Consider the following 24,623-nt stretch of genomic DNA (forward strand, 5'->3'; position numbering starts at 1 on the left):
TTGGTCCCATGTTCATATGTGCCCACATTGCTGAGAAACATGAAATTTTCATATATGCAAATGAGCCTCTAGGAGCAATGGGGGTGTGGTCCTGACAACGCCCCCATTGCTTCTAGGGGCTCATTTGCATATTATTTTTTAATAATTTTTTTGCATGGAGTTTGTATGTTCTCCCCATGTGGGTTTCCTCCGGGTTCTCCGGTTTCTTCCCACACTCCAAAGATATACTGATAGGGACCTTAGATTGTGAGCTCCAATGGGGACAGCTTGATGCTAATGTCTGTAAAGCGCTGCGGAATAGGTCATGGGACCAACCCAGATGCCTTCAAGCTGCCAAGTGCACATGTAACAGATCAGCCAGTGTCATAGGGACAAATCTGCTGACAGATGCCCTTTAAAAGGGGTTGTACATGTTTGGGTCTCCTCCTGGGCAGACCTGTGAAGGGAAGCATACTTACCTGCTCCCTGACGCTGGCTCCCGGCTCCACCCTCTGCTGCTCTGCACAGGTCCCTGGATATAAACTTACAGTTTGCCACCGCAGCTGTGATCTGTGCCAGCAGCAGTGACCTGCTCCCCTTGCATCACGTTACCATTTGTCATGACGGAAGCTGAGCAGGTGACCGCTGCAGCCAACGACTGGCTGCTGCAGTATCAAAGCAAAAGTTTACATTGCGTTACCCAAACGGAGCAGTGGACACAGGAGCTGGGAGCCAGCTTCAGGGAGCAGGTAAGTATGCTTCCCTTCACAGGTCTGCCCAGGAGGGGAGGAGGGGGGTTGCCCACCCCCACAAATGTGCACAACCCCTTTAAAAGGGGTTTTCAAACACTGATGGTGCATCCTCAAGCTGGCAATAACACATTAGGTAGCTGTCAGCTGAGCCCCATGTCCTCTTACCCCCAAGCGTTCATGTGTCAGGAGAGCGGAGTACGCAGCAGCCAGACACCTCTGGTGCCTGCTTAGCTCTCAAGAACAAAAAGATCAAGCATGTTAAAATTGAACAGACCATACTTTTTATACCAACAGAAGGATCCCCACACACTAGAATCAGGGCTGGCCAACCTGTGGCTCTCCAGCTGTTGTAAAACTACAACTCCCACCATGCTTTGCTGTAGGCTGATACCTGTAGGCAGTCTAGGCATGCTGGGAGTTGTAGTTTTGCAACAGCTGGAGAGCCTCAGGTTGGCCATCCCTGCACTAGATGGTCATCCGTTCCCAACATACAACTGATGTGTCACTAGCTTTAGACTAGGACTTTCACGCTTAACCAGTGGAGGTACAACCTCTGCCGATCAGCAGAACAGGGACTGAGGATCCTTCAAGGTTTATCAAGGCACAGTGGCTCATCCTTAGTCGCTGCTGCGCCTGGTAATGTCGCTATGCCCTGCTCACTGGATTAGATCTGAGCAGGTGACTATTTCTTCTTCCTGGACAACTTACAAGAATCACTGCTACAGACAAATGGGACAAGTGCTAAATATCCACCTGAAGACATCAGCAGTATTCACCGTGACCCTTACAAGTAATCTGTAAAAGCTTTTTCAGCTTCAAAGAAAATCATGGACGCCTCTTTTTTTTTTTAAAACAAAAAAGTCGCCTATTTTTACAGACTGTCCAGGAATTTACAGACGGCACTCCACCCTGGCACCGCCGCACATATAAGAGAGTCTCCATGCCAAGATAAACAATGAGGGGGCCACAGCAATTCCTTCTTCTGATTGCCAGGGGTCCCAGAGGTCAGACCCTCATTGATTATTTAATCTTAGAATTACAGCGATGTAGAGGAGAGGTGTGAACAGTCTGCTTACATGCTGGCAGTCAGGTCGAGGCGATGTGCCGGCGTTCAGTGCATCTATCTTAATATCGAGAAGCGGGAGCAGATGAGCGGAGTAGGCGGCCAGGCGTGGAACCATCAGAACTCAGTGAGCTGCAGCAGCTGGAAAGAGAGGAACACATACATCAATTATTTGGGACTTGTACCGTAAGAAGCCGAGTCTAAGGTGAAGTCCCTGCAAAATATATAGATGTCTCTATAACAGACATTACTACTTAATATGCAGAGATCCAAAACTAGATATTCTGCACATATATTGCGGTGCAACTTTGCAGAAAATTTGCGTTACTTTTCTTGCACTGATTTTTTGTGACATCACGTCTTACAGAACTCTGCCGTCAGAGTCCACCTGTACTGTCTGGACATATCCTAGAAGATTAGCTGAAATCCTAGCGTGCAATGATACTGCCATTCAGTGCCTGGTATAAACACTACACCTCCCACACATCAGCTGGGGGCTACTCAGGACCGGAGGTCAGCTACGATAGGAATGCAGCACACTTCTGAAGGCGTCATTGGATATGGATGACATAGGAGACATGATGCAGCTCAAGATCGGTACAAAGTATAGCAAAGTATGTGCAAGGTTACTTAAAGGGAACCTGTAACCACGAAATTCAGCACAATCTGCAGGCAGCAGGTAATAGAGCAGGAGGAGCTGAGCAGATTGATATATAGTTTTGTGGGAAAAGATTCAGTAAAACGTGTAATGTATACATTTAAGGGTACTTTCACACTTGCGTTGGATTCCGGCTTTCCGTTGCTGGAACTGCCTGCCTGATCCGGCAATCTATATGCAAACGGATACCATTGCATTGCAATACCGGATCTATCTCTCTGGTTGTCATCCGGAAAAACTGATCCGGTATTTATCTTTTGCACATTTTTGAAGGTCTGCGCATGCGCAGACCACAAAGCCAGATCCGTTTTTACAGAACACTTGGGGATGGATCTGGCATTAATGCATTTCAAATGGAAAATAACGCCGGATCTGGCATATATATATATATACATACATACACACACACACACACATATATATATACATACACAAACACGTTCTGGGGGTGATTTAATATATATATATATATATATATATATATATATATATATATATATATTTATTTATTTTATTTATTTATTTTTATTTTTTTTTTAAATATAACCCCTGTATCTTACAGGTTGCTACTTTTTTAAAATTTTCATCTTAAAACTAGATTTATGATCTTTCCAGTTCAGGTGATTTTATGTTGTGTGCATGTAAATTTAGGCTTTTGTGGCATGTATGAACTCTGCACATGTTGAACTTTTACTTTTGGGCTGCAATGTGTTACACTTTTATCCACCAATATTAACTTTATTGCTATTTCTATGAAGAATGACATTGCATGAAAGTGTCTGTATGTATAAAGTACTGAGGCCAATGTGCCATTGTCACTTTATCATTTTTTTTATTATTATTGTACTGAAATTCCTTAAAATGAGTATACATCATGTATAAAGTACTAAATACGGTCACACTGCTGGTTAAAAAAAAAAAAAAAAAAAAAAATCGACTTGCGACTTTTTTTTTTAAACTACTGGTAATTAGTCACAAGTCCCTTAATAAATGACCCCCAAAGTGTTTGGAGGTTTAGGGTGCCTTTACAGGTGGCAAGTTTTGATGCAGCAAGTTCCATCACCTGAACGTGGCTCTTTTGGCGTTAAGCACATGGAGTTCTGCAAGCCTCATTCGTGTGGATTTTCTGAAACAAAATCTGCCGTGTGTGAAGGTGCTCTTATCTGTACTGCTCTACTGGGCACTGCCCTGACAAACATAACAACTGGATACGGTTTGACCATTTCAGTCCAAGAAAGTCAAGAATGATGTAGGGCTGACTTAAGGTCAACAACTCCCCCTGCAGGACATGCAAGTATGTGCAGATGAGATGACTCCAAGCCTCACGCACAATCTAGACTCTGTTCACACACTACGGTCTGCAAACAAACTAAATCTCTAAAAACACACACCAAAGCCCCAACAGATACAACTCCAGGCAATACTTTCATACCTACTGAAAAAATATATACTTTTTCCCCATAATGCCCCTGTATTGAAAAGCATATAGTTTTCTATACTTTTCGCAGAATATATATATATATATCTAGATAGAGAGAGATTTTGGTGACAATTCTACATATTGCAATGCGATCGGTGACAAAATCCACACAGAACATACTTGGTAAGGCTACTTTCACACTAGCGTTCGGGCGGATCCGTTCTGAACGGATCCGCTCATAATAATGCAGACGGAGGCTCCGTTCAGAACGGATCCGTCTGCATTATTTTTAGCATAGAACAGCTAAGTGTGAAAATAGCCTAGTACGGATCCGTCCAGACTTTCAATGTAAAGTCAATGGGGGACGGATCCGCTTGAAGATTGAGCCACATTGTGGCATCTTCAAACGGATCCGTCCCCATTGACTTACATTGAAAGTCTGGACGGATCCGCACGGATCCGCACGCCTCCGCACGGCCAGGCGGACACCCGAACGCTGCAAGCAGCGTTCAGCTGTCCGCCTGTCCGTGCGGAGGCGAGCGGAGCGGAGGCTGAACGCCGCCAGACTGATGCAGTCTGAGCGGATCCGCCTCCATTCAGACTGCATCAGGGCTGGACGGCTGCGTTCGGGTCCGCTCGTGAGCTCCTTCAAACGGAGCTCACGAGCGGACCAGCGAACGCTAGTGTGAAAGCAGCCTAACATGTAGATTTTGCTGCAGATTCCCATGGTAGTTCTGCAGTGTATGAACAGTCTAAGGGCTTGTTCACACGACCGTATGTCTTTTTCAGTGTTTTGCGGGCTGTTTTTAAACGGATCAGTTTTTCCATTTTTTGCTTCAGTTCCATATGGCATATACAGTATACAGTAATTACATAGAAAAAAATTGGGCTGGGAATAACATTTTCAATAGATGGTTCCGCAAAAACGGAACAGATACGGAAGACACACGGAGGTTATTCCCTATGTGTTCTTTCTTTTTTGGCGGAACCATTAACTTGAATGGAGCCACGGAACACGATTTGCGGACAATAATAGGACATGTTCTATCTCTGAATGGAATAGAAAAATGGAAATACGGAAACGGAATGCATACGGAGTACATTCCATTTTTTTTTTTTTTTTGAAGAACCACTGAAATGAATGGTTCCGTATACGGACCATATACAGAATTAAAAAAACGGCCCGTATACGGAATGCAAAAAACTTTTGTGTGAATGAGCCCTAAGGATAAGGCTACTTTCACACTAGCGTTTTTTTACTGGATCCGGAAGGGTTCAGCAAAAACGCTTCAGTTACTTATAATACAATCATCTGCATCCATCGGTTGTATTATTTTTAAACATACCCCAGACGGATCAGTCATGAACTTTATTGAAAGTCAATGGGGGACGGATCAGTTTTCTATTGTGGCAGAGAAAACAGATCCGTCCCCATCGACTTGCATTGGGGGTCATTCCGTCTTGCGCCGCATCCCAGGACGGAAAGCAAACTACAACATGTTACGGTTTGCTCTCCGGTCTGGGAACACAACTAAACGGAAAGGAATGCATTTTGGAGCATTCTGTTCTGTTCAGTTCAGTTTTGTCCCCATTGACAATAAATGGGGACAAAACTGGTGTTTTTTTTTTCCAATATTAAGCCCCTATGACGGATCTCAATACCGGAAAACGTAAACACTAGTGTGAAAATAGCCTAAGTCTACGTGTACCGGAAACTGTAGCGGAAATATCCACAACAAAAAAACGCAGCAAAAATTAATGCACTTCACCCTCTGCACTTCCTCGGTGAAGATCCTCAGCAAAAACTGAAATCCAGATTTCAAATCCGCACCACAGGTCAATTTAAGCGACAGTAACGCAAAAGTAAAAAACATCCGCATGATGGACATTTTTATTTTTATCAGCTGTCACAGGACTGTTTTAAGAACAATAGTAGTCCATGAGGTTATTCACATGCATAACAGCCATCAAAAAAATAGGACATTTTACCAGTTTTCACTGACCAACAGCCCTCATACAATTTAAGAGGACTATTTTTAACGGCCGTGCTTCAGAAAGGAATGTAGCCTTAGGGTACCTCCACACTTGCTCCACAGACAGTTCCGTCGCCGGAACTGCCTGCCGGATCCGTCAAACCGTATGCCAAATGATGGCATTTGTAGGACTGATCAGGATCCTGACCAGTCTTACAAATGCATTAAAATGCCGGATCCGTCTTTCCGGTGTCATCCGGGAAAACGGATCCGGCATTTATTTTTTTTCACATTTTTTTTTCAGTCTGCGCGGAAGGACGGATCTGGCATTGCAGTGTTTTGAATGCCGGATCCAGCACGAATACATTCCTATGGGGAAAAAATGCCGGATCTGGCATGCGTTTCGGATTTTTGGCCGAGATAAAACTGCAGCATGCTGCGGTATCATCTCCGTCCTGAACAGTCAAAAAGACTGAACTGAGAACATCCTGATGCATCCTGAACGGATTGCTCTCCATTCAGAATGCATGGGGATAAAACTGATCAGTTAGGACGGAACTCTATGCCGGAAAAGAAAAACACTAGTGTGAAAGTAGCCTAAGGGGTCTTCACACGCAGCAGATTTTGTGGCAGAAAATTCTGCAACTGAGAATCAGTTCCATTAATTTGAATGGGGCAGCAAATACGTGGATTTCTCATTGGGTGAATGGAACCGATTTTCATTTGCAGAATTCTCTGCCACAGTACCTGCCGCGTGTGAAGGCGCCCTAAGGCTTCATGCACACCGTTGGTTTGGTCCGCGTCCGAGCCGCAGTTTTTGCGGCTTGGATGCGGACCCATTCACTTCAATGGGGCCGCAAAATAGGCGGACAGCACTCCGTGTGCTGTTCGCATCCGTTGCTCCGTTCCGTGGTCCGCAAAAAAATATAACTTGTCCTATTCTTGTCCATTTTGCAGACAAGAAAAGGCAGTTATATCAATGGCTGTCCGTGCCATCCGTGTTTTGCAGATCCGCAATTTGCGGACCGCAAAACACACAACGGTCCCGTGAAGGTGCCCTTACACCGAGTTTCTTAAACTCTCATTTACTTTGCTGGCACGGTACAACACTGGATCTGCAGCAGGAAAATCCACAAAGACAAACCCCCAGCTATTCATTCATGTATGAACCCAGCCTAAGGGCTCATGCACACGGCTGTAGCAGCGGCATTTTGCAGAACAGAACGTCCTGCCCTTTATAGAACAGTCCTATCCTTGTCTATAAAATGGACAAGAACAGGACATATTCTATTTTTTGTGGGACTGCAGAATAGACATATGGATGCATTTTTTGCAGCCCCATTGAAGTGAATGGGTCCACATTCAAGCCACAAAAAAATGTGGATCGGATGCAGATAAAAACAACAGTCGCGTGTATGAGCCCTAAGGCTGCTGCATTGTGGGGCACATTTATTAAGACCGGCGTTTTAGACGCTGGTCTTAACCTCTATATCTTGCTGTGGATCCGCCAGAGTTATGAAGAGGCGCAGGCCTATACATAACTTTGGCGGATCCTTCTCCACTTCTAAATTTAAGACCGCTTCCTTGCCATCTTACATTTAGACCATTTCTATGCCTAAAACATGGGTAGAAAACGGTAAGTGAATGGGGACAAAACTGAACGAAACAGAATGCACCAGATAGCATTCCATTCCGCTTGGTTACGTCCCCATCCCCAAGCAGCGTTTTTCTGTCCGCGATGTTGTGCGGCGCAAGACGGATCCGTCCTAACACACAATGCAAGTCAATGGGGACGGATCCGTTTTCTCTCCCAGAATAGAAAACAGGTCCGTCTCCTATTGACTTTCACAACGGATCTGTCTTGGCAATGTTAAAGTTAATAAAACCGGATCCGTTCATAACGGATGCAGATGGTTGTGTTATCAGACTTGAAGCAGTTTTGCTGATCCATGACGGATCCAGCAAAAACGCTAGTGTGAAAGTAGCCTAAGGCCTCATGCACACTACAGTTGTGTGTTTTGAGGTCCTTTAATATAACTGCCTATTCTTGTCCGCAAAGCGCGGACAAGATTAGGACGTTATATTTTTTTTTTTGAGGACCACAGAACAGAGCAACGGATGCGGACAGCAGACGGAGTGCTGTCCGCATCTTTTGTGGCCCCATTGAAGTGAATGGGTCCGCATCCGAGCCGCCAAAACAACAGCCGTGTGCATGAAGCCTTATTTAGGAATATTACTATTTGATAAATGACCCCCTATGTTTTTTTTTTGTTTGCTTTTAGCACGTGTTTATATATGGCCATTTCTGACATGCGTCTTTCTACAGGAAAGTATGTACCATCTTCAAGTGTTACTTCCTCTCCAGCGCAATATGAAAAGACCGATAAAATGCCATAAAAAAATAAAATAAAAAACACACCGCCACTTGCATTCTTCAAAGAAAGGGAGACAAAAATGCAAGAGAATGAGGCTAAAAAACAACAACACACCATTAACTTACTGAATTATACTAACATCACAATGTAGAAATAAGGTCATGCAGAGACACACAGCATTATAAATCACTATAATGCCATGATGAAATGAGCGGTGTCCATAACAGGGAATCACGCTCACACAGGGGTGGGATTTCCACACAGGACACGCTCGTCTGATACAGGCCTTAGTGTCTTAGTGACAGAAACTTTGATGGAATCCCAAAAATGCAGTGTAAGCAGAGCCCAAGTACCTTTTCAAGGACAGATTTTTACAGCTGGTTGATACAAAATATAGTTTTTTTTTTGTACAGAGTTTTGTCATGTAAACTCCACAAATGTAAGGCAGAAGACAAAAGAAAAGAAAATCCTCTATTGGTTTAGGTTCAGTAATCCATATATATGTGTGGTGCCTGGGACGGCTCCCCCGCTCCGTTTGAGAGCGCTCCGAGGAACGCGGTAGGATGATGTGGAAACAACACATTTGTCACTTTGTGATCATTGGTGTTTACAGTTGAACCTAAACAAGTGTGATCCAGCAGCGTCACCGCCATGGAAGACTTCCTGCAAAACCCAGACCCAAAATACAACCGTAAAAGGTCATATCATTAAAGCTCCGCTTCCAAAACAAGGCACAACAATATGCAGCATATAATCACAATATTAACCCCTTTATACACCCCACGGACCTGGAGCACAACACATGCACATACACAAGCACACACGCAGGCATATATACGGTATTCTACTTTAAGGGTCCGGCCACATGTAGCATCTGTCAAAATCCACACCAGATTTCATCCTCTGCATGGCAAGGAGAAGCTTTGTTAAACGCTCGGCCACCCTTTTCTACTGTAAAACCTGCAGATTTTCCACAAGCGATTCTGCTGCAAAAAATCTTTACACCCTTAGAGATTTTACTGCTGACTACTGTGTCGATTTGAGGTAAGGTGTGAACAATTCCTTTAAAGAGTACCTGACCGCTAGAGTTGAGCGAACACCTGGATGTTCGGGTTCGAGAAGTTCGGCCGAACTTCCCGAAAATGTTCGGGTTCGGGATCCGAACCCGATCCGAACCCCATAGAAGTCAATGGGGACCCGAACTTTTCGGCACTAAAACGGCTGTAAAACAGCCCAGGAAAGGGCTAGAGGACTGCAAAAGGCAGCAACATGTAGGTAAATCCCCTGCAAACAAATGTGGATAGGGAAATGAATTAAAATAAAAATTAAATAAATAAAAATTAACCAAAATCAATTGGAGAGAGGTCCCATAGCAGAGAATCTGGCTTCCCGTCACCCACCACTGGAACAGTCCATTCTCAGATATTTAGGCCCCGGCACCCAGGCAGAGGAGAGAGGTCCCGTAACAGAGAATCTGGCTTCATGTCAGCAGAGAATCAGTCTTCATATCATAGCAGAGAATCATGCTTCACGTCACCCACCACTGTAACAGTCCATTGTCAGATATTTAGGCCCAGGCACCCAGGCAGAGGAGAAAGGTCCCGTAACAGAGAATCTGGCTTCATGTCAGCAGAGAATCAGTCTTCATGTCATAGCATAGAATCATGCTTCACGTCACCCACCACTGTAACAGTCCATTGTCATAAATTTAGGCACCGGCACCCAGGCAGAGGAGAGAGGTCCCGTAACAGACAATCTGGCTTCATGTCAGCAGAGAATCAGTCTTCATATCATAGCAGAGAATCAGTCTTGATGTCATAGCAGAGAATCAGGCTTCACGTCACCCACCACTGTAAGAGTCCATTTTCATAAATTTAGGCCCAGCACCCAGGCAGAGGAGAGAGGTCCCGTAACAGATAATCTGGCTTCATGTCAGCAGAGAATTAGTCTGCATGTCATAGCAGAGAATGAGGCTTCACGTCAGCCACCACTGCAACAGTCCATTGGCATATATTTAGGCCCAGCACCCAGGCAGAGGAGAGAGGTCCCGTAACAGATAATCTGGCTTCATGTCAGCAGAGAATTAGTCTGCATGTCATAGCAGAGAATCAGGCTTCACGTCACCCACCACTGTAAGAGTCCATTTTCATAAATTTAGGCCCAGCACCCAGGCAGAGGAGGGAGGTCCCGTAACAGAGAATCTGGCTTCATGTCAGCAGAGAATTAGTCTGCATGTCATAGCAGAGAATGAGGCTTCACGTCAGCCACCACTGCAACAGTCCATTGGCATATATTTAGGCCCAGCACCCAGGCAGAGGAGGGAGGTCCCGTAACAGAGAATCTGTCTTCATGTCAGCAGAGAATCAGTCTGCATGTCATAGCAGAGAATGAGGCTTCACGTCAGCCACCACTGCAACAGTCCATTGGCATATATTTAGGCCCAGCACACAGGCAGAGGAGAGAGGTCCCGTAACAGAGAATCTGGCTTCATGTCAGCAGAGAATCAATCTGCATGTCATAGCAGAGAATGAGGCTTCACGTCAGCCACCACTGCAACAGTCCATTGTCATATATTTAGGCCTAGCACACAGGCAGAGCAGAGAGGTCCCGTAACAGACAATCTGGCTTCATGTCAGCAGAGAATCAGTCTGCATGTCATAGCAGAGAATCAGGCTTCACGTCACCCAACATTGGAACAGTCCATTGGCATATATTTAGGCCCCGGCACCCAGACAGAGGAGAGGTTCATTCAACTTTGGGTAGCCTCGCAATATAATGGTAAAATGAAAATAAAAATAGGATTGAATGAGGAAGTGCCCTGGAGTCCAATAATATATGGTTAAGGGGAGGTAGTTAATGTCTAATCTGGACAAGGGACGGACAGATCCTGTGGGATCCATGCCTGGTTCATTTTTATGAACGTCAGCTTGTCCACATTGGCTGTAGACAGGCGGCTGCGTTTGTCTGTAATGACGCCCCCTGCCGTGCTGAATACACGTTCAGACAAAACGCTGGCCGCCGGGCAGGCCAGCACCTCCAAGGCATAAAAGGCTAGCTCTGGCCACGTGGACAATTTAGAGACCCAGAAGTTGAATGGGGCCGAACCATCAGTCAGTACGTGGAGGGGTGTGCACACGTACTGTTCCACATGTTAGTGAAATGTTGCCTCCTGCTAACACGTTGCGTATCAGGTGGTGGTGCAGTTAGCTGTGGCGTGTTGACAAAAGTTTTCCACATCTCTGCCATGCTAACCCTGCCCTCAGAGGAGCTGGCCGTGACACAGCTGCCTTGGCGACCTCTTGCTCCTCCTCTGCCTTGGCCTTGGGCTTCCACTTGTTCCCCTGTGACATTTGGGAATGCTCTCAGTAGCGCGTCTACCAACGTGCGCTTGTACTCGCGCATCTTCCTATCACGCTCCAGTGCAGGAAGTAAGGTGGGCACATTGTCTTTGTAGCGTGGATCCAGCAGGGTGGCAACCCAGTAGTCCGCACAGGTTAAAATGTGGGCAACTCTGCTGTCGTTGTGCAGGCACTGCAGCATGTAGTCGCTCATGTGTGCCAGGCTGCCCAGGGGTAAGGACAAGCTGTCCTCTGTGGGAGGCGTATCGTCATTGTCCTGCCTTTCCCCCCAGCCACGCACCAGTGATGGACCCGAGCTGCGTTGGATGCCACCCCGCTGTGACCATGCTTCATCCTCATCCTCCTCCACCTCCTCCTCCTCCTCGTCCTCCAGTAGTGGGCCCTGGCTGGCCACATTTGTACCTGGCCTCTGCTGTTGCCAAAAACCTCCCTCTGAGTCACTTCGAAGAGACTGGCCTGAAAGTGCTAAAAATGACCCCTCTTCCTCCTCCTCCTCCTCCTCCTCCTCCTGGGCCACCTCCTCTTCCATCATCGCCCTAAGTGTTTTCTCAAGGAGACATAGAAGTGGTATTGTAACGCTGATAACGGCGTCATCGCCACTGGCCATGTTGGTGGAGTACTCGAAACAGCGCAACAGGGCACACAGGTCTCGCATGGAGGCCCAGTCATTGGTGGTGAAGTGGTGCTGTTCTGTAGTGCGACTGACCCGTGCGTGCTGCAGCTGAAACTCCACTATGGCCTGCTGCTGCTCGCACAGTCTGTCCAGCATGTGCAAGGTGGAGTTCCACCTGGTGGGCACGTCGCATATGAGGCGGTGAGCGGGAAGGCCGAAGTTACGCTGTAGCGCACACAGGCGAGCAGCAGCAGGATGTGAACGCCGGAAGCGCGAACAGACGGCCCGCACTTTATGCAGCAGCTCTGACATGTCGGGGTAGTTGTGAATGAACTTCTGCACCACAAAATTCAGCACATGCGCCAAGCAAGGGATGTGCGTCAAATTGGCTAGTCCCAGAGCTGCAACGAGATTTCGCCCATTATCACACACCACCAGGCCGGGCTTGAGGCTCACCGGCAGCAACCACTCGTCGGGCTGTTGCTCTATACCACGCCACAACTCCTGTGCGGTGTGGGGCCTGTCCCCCAAACATATGAGTTTCAGAATGGCCTGCTGACGTTTACCCCGGGCTGTGCTGAAGTTGGTGGTGAAGGTGTGTGGCTGACTGGATGAGCAGGTGGAAGAAGAGGAGGAGGAAACCGAGAAGGAGGAGGTGGCAACAGGAGGCAAAGAATGTTGCCCTGCGATCCTTGGCGGCGGAAGGACGTGCGCTAAACAGCTCTCCGCCTGGGGCCCAGCTGCCACTACATTTACCCAGTGTGCAGTTAGGGAGATATAGCGTCCCTGGCCGTGCTTACTGGTCCACGTATCTGTGGTTAGGTGGACCTTGCTACAGATGGCGTTGCGCAGTGCACACTTGATTTTATCGGATACTTGGTTGTGCAGGGAAGGCACGGCTCTCTTGGAGAAGTAGTGGCGGCTGGGAACAACATACTGTGGGACAGCAAGCGACATGAGCTGTTTGAAGCTGTCTGTGTCCACCAGCCTAAATGACAGCATTTCATAGGCCAGTAGTTTAGAAATGCTGACATTCAGGGCCAGGGATCGAGGGTGGCTAGGTGGGAATTTACGCTTTCTCTCAAATGTTTGTGAGATGGAGAGCTGAACGCTGGCGTGTGACATGGTTGAGATGCTTGGTGACGGAGGTGGTGGTGGTGTTGGTGGTACATCCCCTGTTTGCTGGGCGGCAGGTGCCAACGTTCCTCCAGAGGCGAAGGAAGAGGCCGAGGCGGCAGCAGCAGAAGAGGTAGCAGGGGGAGCCTGAGTGACTTCCTTGGTTTTAAGGTGTTTACTCCACTGCAGTTCATGCTTTGCATGCAGGTGCCTGGTCATGCAGTTTGTGCTCAGGTTCAGAACGTTAATGCCTCGCTTCAGGCTCTGATGGCACAGCGTGCAAACCACTCGGGTCTTGTCGTCAGCACATTGTTTGAAGAAGTGCCATGCCAGGGAACTCCTTGAAGCTGCCTTTGGGGTGCTCGGTCCCAGATGGCGGCGGTCAGTAGCAGGCGGAGTCTCTTGGCGGCGGGTGTTCTGCTTTTGCCCACTGCTCCCTCTTTTGCTACGCTGTTGGCTCGGTCTCACCACTGCCTCTTCCTCCGAACTGTGAAAGTCAGTGGCACGACCTTCATTCCATGTGGGGTCTAGGACCTCATCGTCCCCTGCATCGTCTTCCACCCAGTCTTGATCCCTGACCTCCTGTTCAGTCTGCACACTGCAGAAAGACGCAGCAGTTGGCACCTGTGTTTCGTCATCATCAGAGACATGCTGAGGTGGTATTCCCATGTCCTCATCATCAGGAAACATAAGTGGTTGTGCGTCAGTGCAGTCTATGTCTTCCACCGCTGGGGAAGGGCTAGGTGGATGCCCTTGGGAAACCCTGCCAGCAGAGTCTTCAAACAGCATAAGAGACTGCTGCATAACTTGAGGCTGAGACAGTTTCCCTGGTATGCATGGGGGTGATGTGACAGACTGATGGGGTTGGTTTTCAGGCGCCATCTGTGCGCTTTCTGCAGAAGACTGGGTGGGAGATAATGTGAACGTGCTGGATCCACTGTCGGCCACCCAATTGACTAATGCCTGTACCTGCTCAGGCCTTACCATCCTTAGAACGGCATTGGGCCCCACCATATATCGCTGTAAATTCTGGCGGCTACTGGGACCTGAGGTAGTTGGTACACTAGGACGTGTGGATGTGGCAGAACGGCCATGTCCTCTCCCAGCACCAGAGGGTCCACTAACACCACCACGACCATGTCCACGTCCGCGTCCCTTACTAGATGTTTTCCTCATTGTTATGGTTCACCACAACAACAAAAATATTATTTGGCCCAATGTATTGTATTCAAATTCAGCGGGATATAAATTTGAGGCCTAGTATTTAGGCGCTGGGTGACCGGTATGGATTTACTAACAGAATTAGACTTGGAAATGCACAGTAGCGTGTGTGTGAAGTTATTCTGAATGACCCTATGTGCACCTTTAATATTATATACCCTTTTAGGGATAGATTTCAAATAGCTCTGATATAGCAGGAACCACTAAATTATGAAATTGCTAAATTGGGAATTGTATTTCAACCCTGAACAAAAAACGTGCTTTGACGGACACTAAATAACTTGCCCAGCCACAACAGTACAGCGGTAACAACAGATTTAGCGGGATATAAATTTGAGGCCTAGTATTTAGGCGCTGGGTGACCGGTATGGATTTAGTGACAGAATTAGACTGGGATATGGCCAAAAAATAACCACACTATTGCTGGTTAAATGCACTTGGTGTGACAGCTTGACCAACCACACTACTGAGGGTTAAATGCACTTGGTGACGGGCGCAGCTTGCCCCTGATGTAGTATATGGCCAAAAAATGAACAGACTATTGCTGGTTAAATGCACTTGGTGTGACAGCTTCACCCTGATGTAGGCTTTAGCCAAAAAACAACCACACCATTGAGGGTTAAATGCACTTGGTGACAGGCGCAGCTTGCCCCTGATGTAGTATATGGCCAAAAAATGAACAGACTATTGCTGGTTAAATGCACTTGGTGTGACAGCTTGACCAACCACACTACTGAGGGTTAAATGCACTTGGTGACGGGCGCAGCTTGCCCCTGATGTAGTATATGGCCAAAAAATGAACAGACTATTGCTGGTTAAATGCACTTGGTGTGACAGCTTGACCAACCACACTACTGAGGGTTAAATGCACTTGGTGACGGGCGCAGCTTGCCCCTGATGTAGTATATGGCCAAAAAATGAACAGACTATTGCTGGTTAAATGCACTTGGTGACGGGCGCAGCTTGCCCCTGATTTAGTATATGGCCAAAAAATGAACAGACTATTGCTGGTTAAATGCACTTGGTGTGACAGCTTCACCCTGATGTAGGCTTTAGCCAAAAAACAACCACACCATTGAGGGTTAAATGCACTTGGTCGCAGCTTGGATGCACTTGGTCGCAGGACCGCACAAGACACAAAATGGCCGCCGATCACCCCAGAAAAAAGTGACTGACAAACGGTCTGGGCAGCCTAAAAACAGTGAGCATTTGAATTTCAGCAGCTCAATGATGCACAGCTGCAGATCGATCGATTAATCAAGTCCTTTGGAGGAGTTAATCTGCCTAATCTCGCCCTACTGTCGCAGCCGCAACCTCTCCCTACGCTAATCAGAGCAGAGTGACGGGCGGCGCTATGTGACTCCAGCTTAAATAGAGGCTGGGTCACATGGTGCTCTGGCCAATCACAGCCATGCCAATAGTAGGCATGGCTGTGACGGCCTCTTGGGGCAAGTAGTATGACGCTTGTTGATTGGCTGCTTTGCAGCCTTTCAAAAAGCGCCAAGAAAGCGACGAACACCGAACCCGAACTTTTACGAAAATGTCCGGGTTCGGGTCCGTGTCACGGACTCCCCAAAATTCGGTACGAACCCGAACTATACAGTTCGAGTTCGCTCATCCCTACTGACCGCATCACTGATGTCTGTTTATACTTGGATTCCCCGTGTAATGACCACTCCAGGACTCTATGTTATGCTGTTCCTTATGGATATTTGTAAATAAATGCATACGTGGGTGATAAAGGGTTAATCCCATCTTGGATATTGGGGGCATAATCGCTAGCATATGCTCCCTGGGTCTGATAGGTGCGGGTCCCACACCTATAGTTAGAATGGGGCCCGCACAGTGCCTAAGGGTGCACCATAAATGCGCAGCCGCCCACCATTCACTTCTATGGGTCTTAGAGAAGTAGCTGAGCCAGTGCTCGACTATTCCCCGCAGTCCCATAGAAATGAATGCAAGGTGCGCCCTCCAGCACCTTGTGGCCTCCGTTCTAAGTATATCCAGAGGAGGGACAAGCACCTATCAGACACTGGGGACATATCCTAGCGATACCCCTTTAACATTCCTGTAGTTGAAGAGATGTGCCCCTACACGGTCTGGCGGTACTAACTAGACTGTAGCAGGGTGTACAGTGACAAACACCCAACTGTTAGTTTATTTATACATTACTAGTAGGAATTACAGAGTGAGTGGCACAACACAGAGTCATTTCATATGGATTAGGCCGAATGCACACGGCCGTGAGCGGTCCGTGGTAACCCGGCCTGGCATCCTGCTGACAGCAGGAGCGCACCGCACCACAGGTTGCCATGCCGCAGTGCGCTTCATCCCGCCGCTGCTGTACAGTAATACACTCGTATAGATCATACGAGTGTATTACTGTAGTGCAGCGGCGGCATGAAGCGCACGGCGTCATAGTAACCAATGACTCCGTGCGCTCCTGCTGTCAGCAGGATGCCAGGCCGGGTTACCATGGACCGTGTGCATTCGGCCTTACAAGAATATACTAAGACAGGTCACGCTGACCACGGACATCCACGTATTACACGGGCACCCATTTATCTGAATGGTCACATGTAACACCACATTTTACCGCAGGGGGAGCAGTCAAATCCATCTTCCCCAGTAAACTCCGCTGTATGCCAGGGTTCTTGAGAGGTACCTTTGATATTTAAGGAGGTATTTCATGAGATAGAGCCCCTTTTAGGGTAAGTTTAGATTTTAATCAGATACCTTTTGGGAGCCAAGTGAAAGATGGTCAGGCAATTTTATTTTTGGCAATCTGTTCATCAACCAATCACAGCTCAGCTTTCATGTGACCAGATCAGTGTAAGAAACAAAAGCCCAGCTTTGATTGGCCGCTATGTCTTGATAAATGAGGGCCATTTTTACTGTAAGAAACATCAATCTTTTGCAGCCGCTATAGAAGTAACGTCGCCTTTTCTAGAAGGAGAAGTCATCCCGGAGGTGAAGCAGTGGATAAAACCCCATGTCCTCAGCGGCTCAGTGTCCATTCCAGCTTTGGCCCGTCCGCCTGGGAGCTGATGAGTCTATTCAATAGTAGCAGAGCTGAACCAGCAAAACCTTCAGAGGGGAAAACGCTGAATACGTTGAAGAGGACGAGGTCCGATCAGCCTACAATAGCTGATTTTTTTTCTTCCGATGAATATGCTTAATCAGTGATACAGGACGCGACACCACGGAAATTATAGGGCACGCTGAAAGAGGAGGAGGACCAAGCAGAACTAGGAAATGAGGGCGCACCATCTGCTCAAAGCTTCAGACATCTACAACATATCCATAAGACCCTAGCTGGTGGGCAGACCCAACTCAGTGCCCTCCATTGTGCCTTAAGACACCGCCACAGACAAGGGAATCTTCCCCTATGATGGACCATGGGGTGTATGGAGAGTTGGGCTCTAAGGCACCATCACTGGAGGTCCCATCAATATGCCGGAAATGGTAGACGAGGACAGTATATTATCCCATTATATGTAGCGATGCTATCACCAGACGGCCATGGCTGTAGTCTCTATTGACTGGCGTCTTGTTGACCACTAGGCCCCATAGAGGTGCCATATGATCAGTGTACCTATGATGTCTGTATAATACTCCATACAGCAACACAAACACCCTCAGACCAGGTCACCACAAATCTGTCATATCTGTCAGGACTCCTGTGAAAACAGACACCAAGAAGCTAGTGGGAACAGCGCCTAACAGCCAAATCTAACCATACGTTGTTGCCTAGCAACCAGTCTGTCTGAAATGACTATGCTGAGAACTGGATTGACACTTAGGAACTTGAGCCGAGGTCATCAGTCAGGCTGTGCCGTTCCCTCTACATAGCTTTAATCAGATTTTTTTTTTTTGCAAAAAAATGGAAAACTCCTTTAAAGGTCATATCTGGCAGCAGATTTGTACCTATGACACTGGCTGACCTGTTACATGTGCACTCGGCAGCTGAAGGCAGTTGGTTGGTTCCATGTGCACATGTGCCTGCATGGCTGAGAAACATATATGCAAATTAGCCGCTAGGAGCAACGGGGGCGTTGTCATTACTCCTAGAGACTCTGCTTTCTCTGCAACTGCTGCGTACTGTGCACTTTGACAGGGCCAGGAGTGACCACATTTACACTGCTTGACCCTGTCAATCAAAGTGCAGGGGGCACAGCAGTGGCAGAGAGCAGAGCCTCTAGGCGTTAGGACGACATTTGTCATGCAACAATAAGTCGCAGAACATTTTCTATAATGACAGTCTAAGGTGTTGCACTGTGACATGCTGCGACCGACAACAGTTTCATCCAAGTCGTGTCGCAAGTCGCAGTGCGACACCATAGACTGTCATGATAAAAAATGTCACACAATATTACTGTGACAAACGTAGCTGTGTAAATGTACTCTAATGGCTATGCCCCCGTTGCTACTAGAGGCTCATTTGCATATATTAAAACTTCATGTTTCTCAGCGATGTGGGCACATATGAACATGGGACCAACACAGATGCCTTCAGCTGCCAAGCGCACATGTAACAGGTCAGCCAGTGTCATAGGGACAAAATAAATCTAATTACAGAACAGTTTCATATACGTACATCACACAAAGCAATAACTAACCATCCATTTGTGCAACTGTAGAGAACATGGCGCCACCTAGTGTTGAAGAGGTTTTTTGGGCGTATAATATAAGAACAGTGGAGGTCTGACTCCCGACACCCCAGCCAATCAGCTGTCTGAAGAGGCCGCGGCACTCCATTACACCCACCTCCATTCGTCTGAATAGCCATCATGTAATAGCACAATTCCTCTGCAGTGGTTCAGGGTCTCCACTACTATACGATCCCCACTGGAACCTGCTGCTGCCATTTTTTAGAATTGAAAGGGGTTCTCCAGGCTACCCTCAGGACAGGTCATCAATATCAGATTGGTGGGTGTGCTGGGTGTTAGACCCCAACTAATGATTGAGGATTAGTTGTTGCATGCTGCTGTGGTGCCATGGACCCAAAAACTGTGTCGTTTCCAGCACCAGCATGCTGAAAGTAAGCAGAGCTGCAGTACCCCAGAATGGCCACTACATGGCGTACAGAGCAGTTACCTCCAGCTCTACTCACTGTATAATGTCTGCTGCTTTTTCTATATCGATGTGTTGTACAACGCGCCTTACTGCTCCTTACTGTTTTCAACTACCCTACTTTGTATCCCTCAAAGTAAGAAAACATCTCACAGCTGAGCGTTTGCTACAGTTGTACAGAAACGACAGCAGAAATAGACCATACGACTCACCTAGGCTGCCCTTACATTATGTCCTTTTTAGTTTCTCTTCGGATACATTGAGGTAGATTTATGTAAACTAGAACTGGCTTAGTTGCCCATAGCAACCAATCAGTTTTCACCTTTCATGTTCCAAAGGAGCTCTGAAAAATGAAAGATGGAATCTGATTGGTAGCTATAGGCAACTAGGCCAGCTCTACTTTACACCAGTTTTGATGAATCTCCCCCAGAGTGTTCCTCTCAGGCAGGTTTCCAGTCACTTACTGATGATTTCCCAAACATTTCCTTTCAGTAAAATATCATTGCTTCTTTCCTTCCCCCTACTAATTTAAGAACATGCCTCCTCGTGCCAGCATTTAGTTTCTTATTAAAGACACCTGCTTCTCGACAATCCCTTTCCATAGGCAATGGGTGAAGTCTGCCAGACGGGTTACCCTGACAGGATAACCAATAACCGACACTCCCTCATGCACAGAACTACAATGCACTTCCTTCCATGTGTCTACAGGTTCAATACGAACATTGGCCAATTTCACACAAGCGTATTCAGTATGAGAAATACGCACCCCGTGTCAGAGGCATTTCCCGTCCTGAACGCTGCTCCTCTAACATGGAGCCACAGCATTATAATGAACTGTACTCGCATAATACCATCCGTAAGAGGTTGGGCAGGAACTCACAGGATTATAAGTCATTATAATGCTGTGGGTCCATGTCATAGGAGCAGAGTTAAAGGGGTTATCCAATTTCTGAAACAGCCGCCATGTGCCTGGCCCCTCACAGGTAATATACTTACCCCGCTCCTGGAGCTGGTCCTCACACTGCCGCTGCTGCTTCTCCTTGTGCGCGGATGGGGGAGCAGCCAATGTCAGGCGGGGACGGGGACAAGCCTCCCTATCGTCACCCGCAATGCTAGGGAGGCTCGTCCCCGTCCCTGCCTGCCATTGGCTGCTCCCCCTGACACCGGATGTTTTAATCCGTGTACAGGGAGAAGCAGCAGCGGCAGTGCAGGGACCAGGAGCGTCGCCAGGAGCGGGGTAAGTATATTACCCATGAAGGGCCCGGCACATGGGGGCGGCTGTTTCAGAAATTAAATAAAACCCCTTTAAGGACGGGAAACACCTCTGAATACGCTTGTGTGTCATTGGCCTTTGTCAGTATTTCATTACAATACTAAGCTGGCTGAGATGTCCCTTAGAGAAGTCCCTGCTGTGCTCTATGGAGTCCTGACATTGAAAGAGGGTGTCTTAGCGGAGGTGCCCGTGAGCAGTCTGGAAATGCTTGGGCATACATCTGTATATTTAACACTTTATTTTGTCTCTTGCTTCAGGTCTTGAACCCATTGCTCTTGACCTGTTGTATGGGAGGCAGAAACCATCAGTGAGCCACAGGCTCCATTGTTATTAACGGAAGGATTTTCTCTGACAAAAAACCCGCAATACCATTCTTCACATGCATAATGTGCTGTTATCTACATACTATATAGTATCTATATATACTAGTACACTGTATGATTTTTCATTTGTTTTTAAAGAGAATACCAGACATATTTTTCAAACAATAAAAATAAATAAATTAATGGCACAAAATAAGCGACTATAAATGCATTTTTGTAACACACTCTATGAAATGAATGTCATAGAACCACTGTGCACCCATTGAAGGCAACTCAGGACAGTGGGGGTAGTAGTCCTATAAATTCCTGCTGGAAACATTCCATTTCCTATATAGCATATTATACATAGCTGAGCATATTTCCCTCCATGGAAGGGTGGTACTCCAAGCTGCCAGTGAAACAGTATGGTCTTCCAAGGACAGGTGGTACTCCCACAAAGAGCAGATCAAGATGGTGGTGGTGATAGTAATGTCACATCAAGCCGTAAGCAATCCATCTCCTATATGGTACACTATACATAGCGGAGTACATTGCCCTCTATAGAAGGCTGGTACTCCCATTTAAAAGAAGCTTAAGCTGGTAGAGCTACTCCTACCATATCTAGCTGCTGTATCCTAAAGAGTACAATACATGTCATAATTCAGAGTTTTATCGGTGGAACACCATTTTTATTTTTTGAGCACTGGTATTGCGCACTTTAAATGTAGAATGTAACTCACCCCAGGACATTGAGCGGAGATGGTCTGCGTCAATGCTTAATATCCAACATTTATCAGGCTTGTCTCCCGCTATAAAGGAAGAAAAAACATTTTCAGAAAAAAATAAATAAAATTTTTAGTAAGTACCGCTACACACTTAGGCCTCATGCACACGACAGTTCAGTTTTTTGCGGTCCGCAAATTGTGGATCCGCAAAAACACAGAACCTGCCCGTGTGCCTTCCGCAATTTGCGGAACGGAACAGGCGGCCCATTGTAGAAATGCCTATTCTTGTCCGCAAAACGGACAAGAATTAGACATGTTATATTTTTTTTTGCGGGGCCACGGAACGGAGCAACGGATGCGGACAGCACACGGAGTGGCGTCCGCATCTATTGCGGCCCCATTGAAAAACTGCGGCTTGGATGCGGACCAGAACAACGGTTGTGTACGTGAGGCCTTACTATTATATTTATATTGTCAACTACAAAAAGAAGTCAACTAACTAGACCAGCACTTCCCAATCTTATAAATGCAGGAGAAAATATGTTTCCACTCCGGGGACCCCTCTCTACTTCCAAGAAGTTTGGCGTAGGAGAAGGTGAAGCCTTTAAGAAGGCTGGGGCTACAACTGACATGAAGATCGCTATGTAACATGCCGCTTAGTCTAGTCTCACACTCGTGGTATAGTTCTGTCAGACAACACCCTGCCAGACCACTCTGAATCCAGCACTGCCGGATGTTACCGCAATGCCCGCCGGCCTCATTGACTATAAAGGGGTCCGCTCGATAACCGGCCAGACAAAAAACACTGTATGCTGTATCCCGACCGATCGGGCACTGATGACCTATCCAGAGAAGTCATCAGTATTAAAATCTCGGAAAACACCTTTAATAATAATTTACGAGGAAATGCAATTAGCAGAAGCAAAAACTACAGTGGGTGCCCTTTGAATGAGAGATCTGCAGCGACGCCCTGTGTGATATCGGCTCAGTAACAAGTCCAGGCCTCAGCCAGACATTTTCTAAGATGAAATAATAAGGAAGTCGCTGGATCTTTGCTGTAACTTGTCTGAAGTGTAATGCAACAGGAAAGGGGCAAAGGGGACATTGTGAGGAAGAGGAGGCTGAAAGCACTGAGCGCAGAGCCTCCTGCCCAGACATGTAGCCGCAGCAGCCGGCATCTGCCCACTCCGCTTCCCACAGACATTCCTCTACAGCCATACAAAGCCCTTCACCAAACAGCTCCCTCCAAGACGCTCTTTATCTCGGTTCTGTTCTTACAAGAAGTCGCTGGCTTCCTCTCACTGGCAAACAATGGGAAGTCAGTCCTGGATGGGAAACACACTCCCTGTAAAAACAAGTTCCCAAATTAATAGACAATTGATCCAGCTTCCTAATTATCACGGCTAAGGGGGCGATAAAATCCACCGCAACACAATAAAATAAAATAAATAATAATAATGCAGGCCTCCGTTCCCAGAAAACAAAAGCAAAGCACGGCTTAAGATTTCAGCTGAGAGAAGAAAAAAAAATGCAGGGATGGAAATTTCCACCACAAAAAAGCTCAGCAGTTACATTGAACTGTGGGGCATATACATGCGGTCTGACCAGGGAGGGGGCCGAACGCAACCTTTCCGAATAATCTGCAGATTACAGATAGAAAAGGCTTTACAGCTGACCCGCAGAAATGTACAAATCCGGTCGCACCTCTGCCGCCTAAGATATCAACGGATTATTTTAGGCTCGCTTTATAGACCTCTCTCTTTGCACATAATTTGTATACACTTTTCTGACTGACTGATAATCCCCATCACCTATCGCAGTGATGGCGAACCTATGGCACGGGTGCCAGAGGCGGCACTCGGAGCCCTCTCTGTGGGCACCCGCACCTCTGGAAAAAGTCTATGGTGTACCAATAAGCCTTAAACTTTTCCTGCCATTTATCAGCGAAGGGCGTGCTATGAACAGCACAGTCAGAGCACTGAATGTAGGCAGTTATTATAGCTAAATGATAAAGTACATGGAAGATAAACTATATTGGTATTCAGGTTAAATTGCTGTGTTGGCACTTTGTGATAAATAAGTGGGTTTAGGTTGCAGTTTGGGCACTCGGTCTCTAAAAGGTTCGCCATCACTGACCTATCAGATGCCATTTATGTTGCATCCTGTCACCGCGCCTGTCATGTCTGCTTTATAACTACTTGCATTCCCAGTGTAAAACTAATTCTGGAGCATCTTTTTTGCGTAACTTTGGGCCATACCATTCCTCTATTACTCTTGCTAGAAAAAAATTAACTGCTGGCAAACTGCAAAAACTGTTCATGAGAGTGTTACCAGGTGAGGGGCTGGCATTGGCAGCACTGACTGAATAATGTCAGACTATGCAGTAGCACACCCCCAACTGGTCACACCCTTCTGGATCTTCATTGCAAACTGATGGCAATTTACTCAAGTTTCTGGTAGGAATAATAGCGGAACACCACATCAGAGATCGCTATGAAAATGATCCTCTAGAATTGTTATTACATCATATCTTTCAACATAAAAAAAGACCAAGGAGGGAAAATATCATCCCCAAATTATTATTATTTTTATTTATTTTTACACACTAAGCCACCGAATCCCTAGCTATACACGCCTAAACCCACCCAGTCCCCTTAGGGCCCCCAAACAATAGTTATTCCCCCCTAGTGTCCGCACACAGCAGAATGCCCACTAAGACTA

At 46.8% G+C, this 24,623-nt stretch overlaps 1 protein-coding gene across 1 annotated transcript in view; it reads right to left on the bottom strand.

Annotated features, from left to right (window-relative positions):
* The window catches only part of FRYL (FRY like transcription coactivator), a 317,468-nt gene that overhangs the window by 242,048 nt on the left and 50,797 nt on the right, over nt 1–24,623 (bottom strand). Inside the window, exons 2-3 of the mRNA XM_044298955.1 lie at nt 21,918–21,986; nt 1,808–1,935 (exon numbers count right to left, since the gene is read on the bottom strand). The gene's annotated coding sequence lies outside the window, so the exon portion shown is untranslated. The remainder of the gene's footprint in view (nt 1–1,807; nt 1,936–21,917; nt 21,987–24,623) is intronic.

Source organism: Bufo gargarizans, chromosome 1 (genome assembly GCF_014858855.1).
Source record: "Bufo gargarizans isolate SCDJY-AF-19 chromosome 1, ASM1485885v1, whole genome shotgun sequence".
NCBI lineage: Eukaryota > Metazoa > Chordata > Amphibia > Anura > Bufonidae > Bufo > Bufo gargarizans.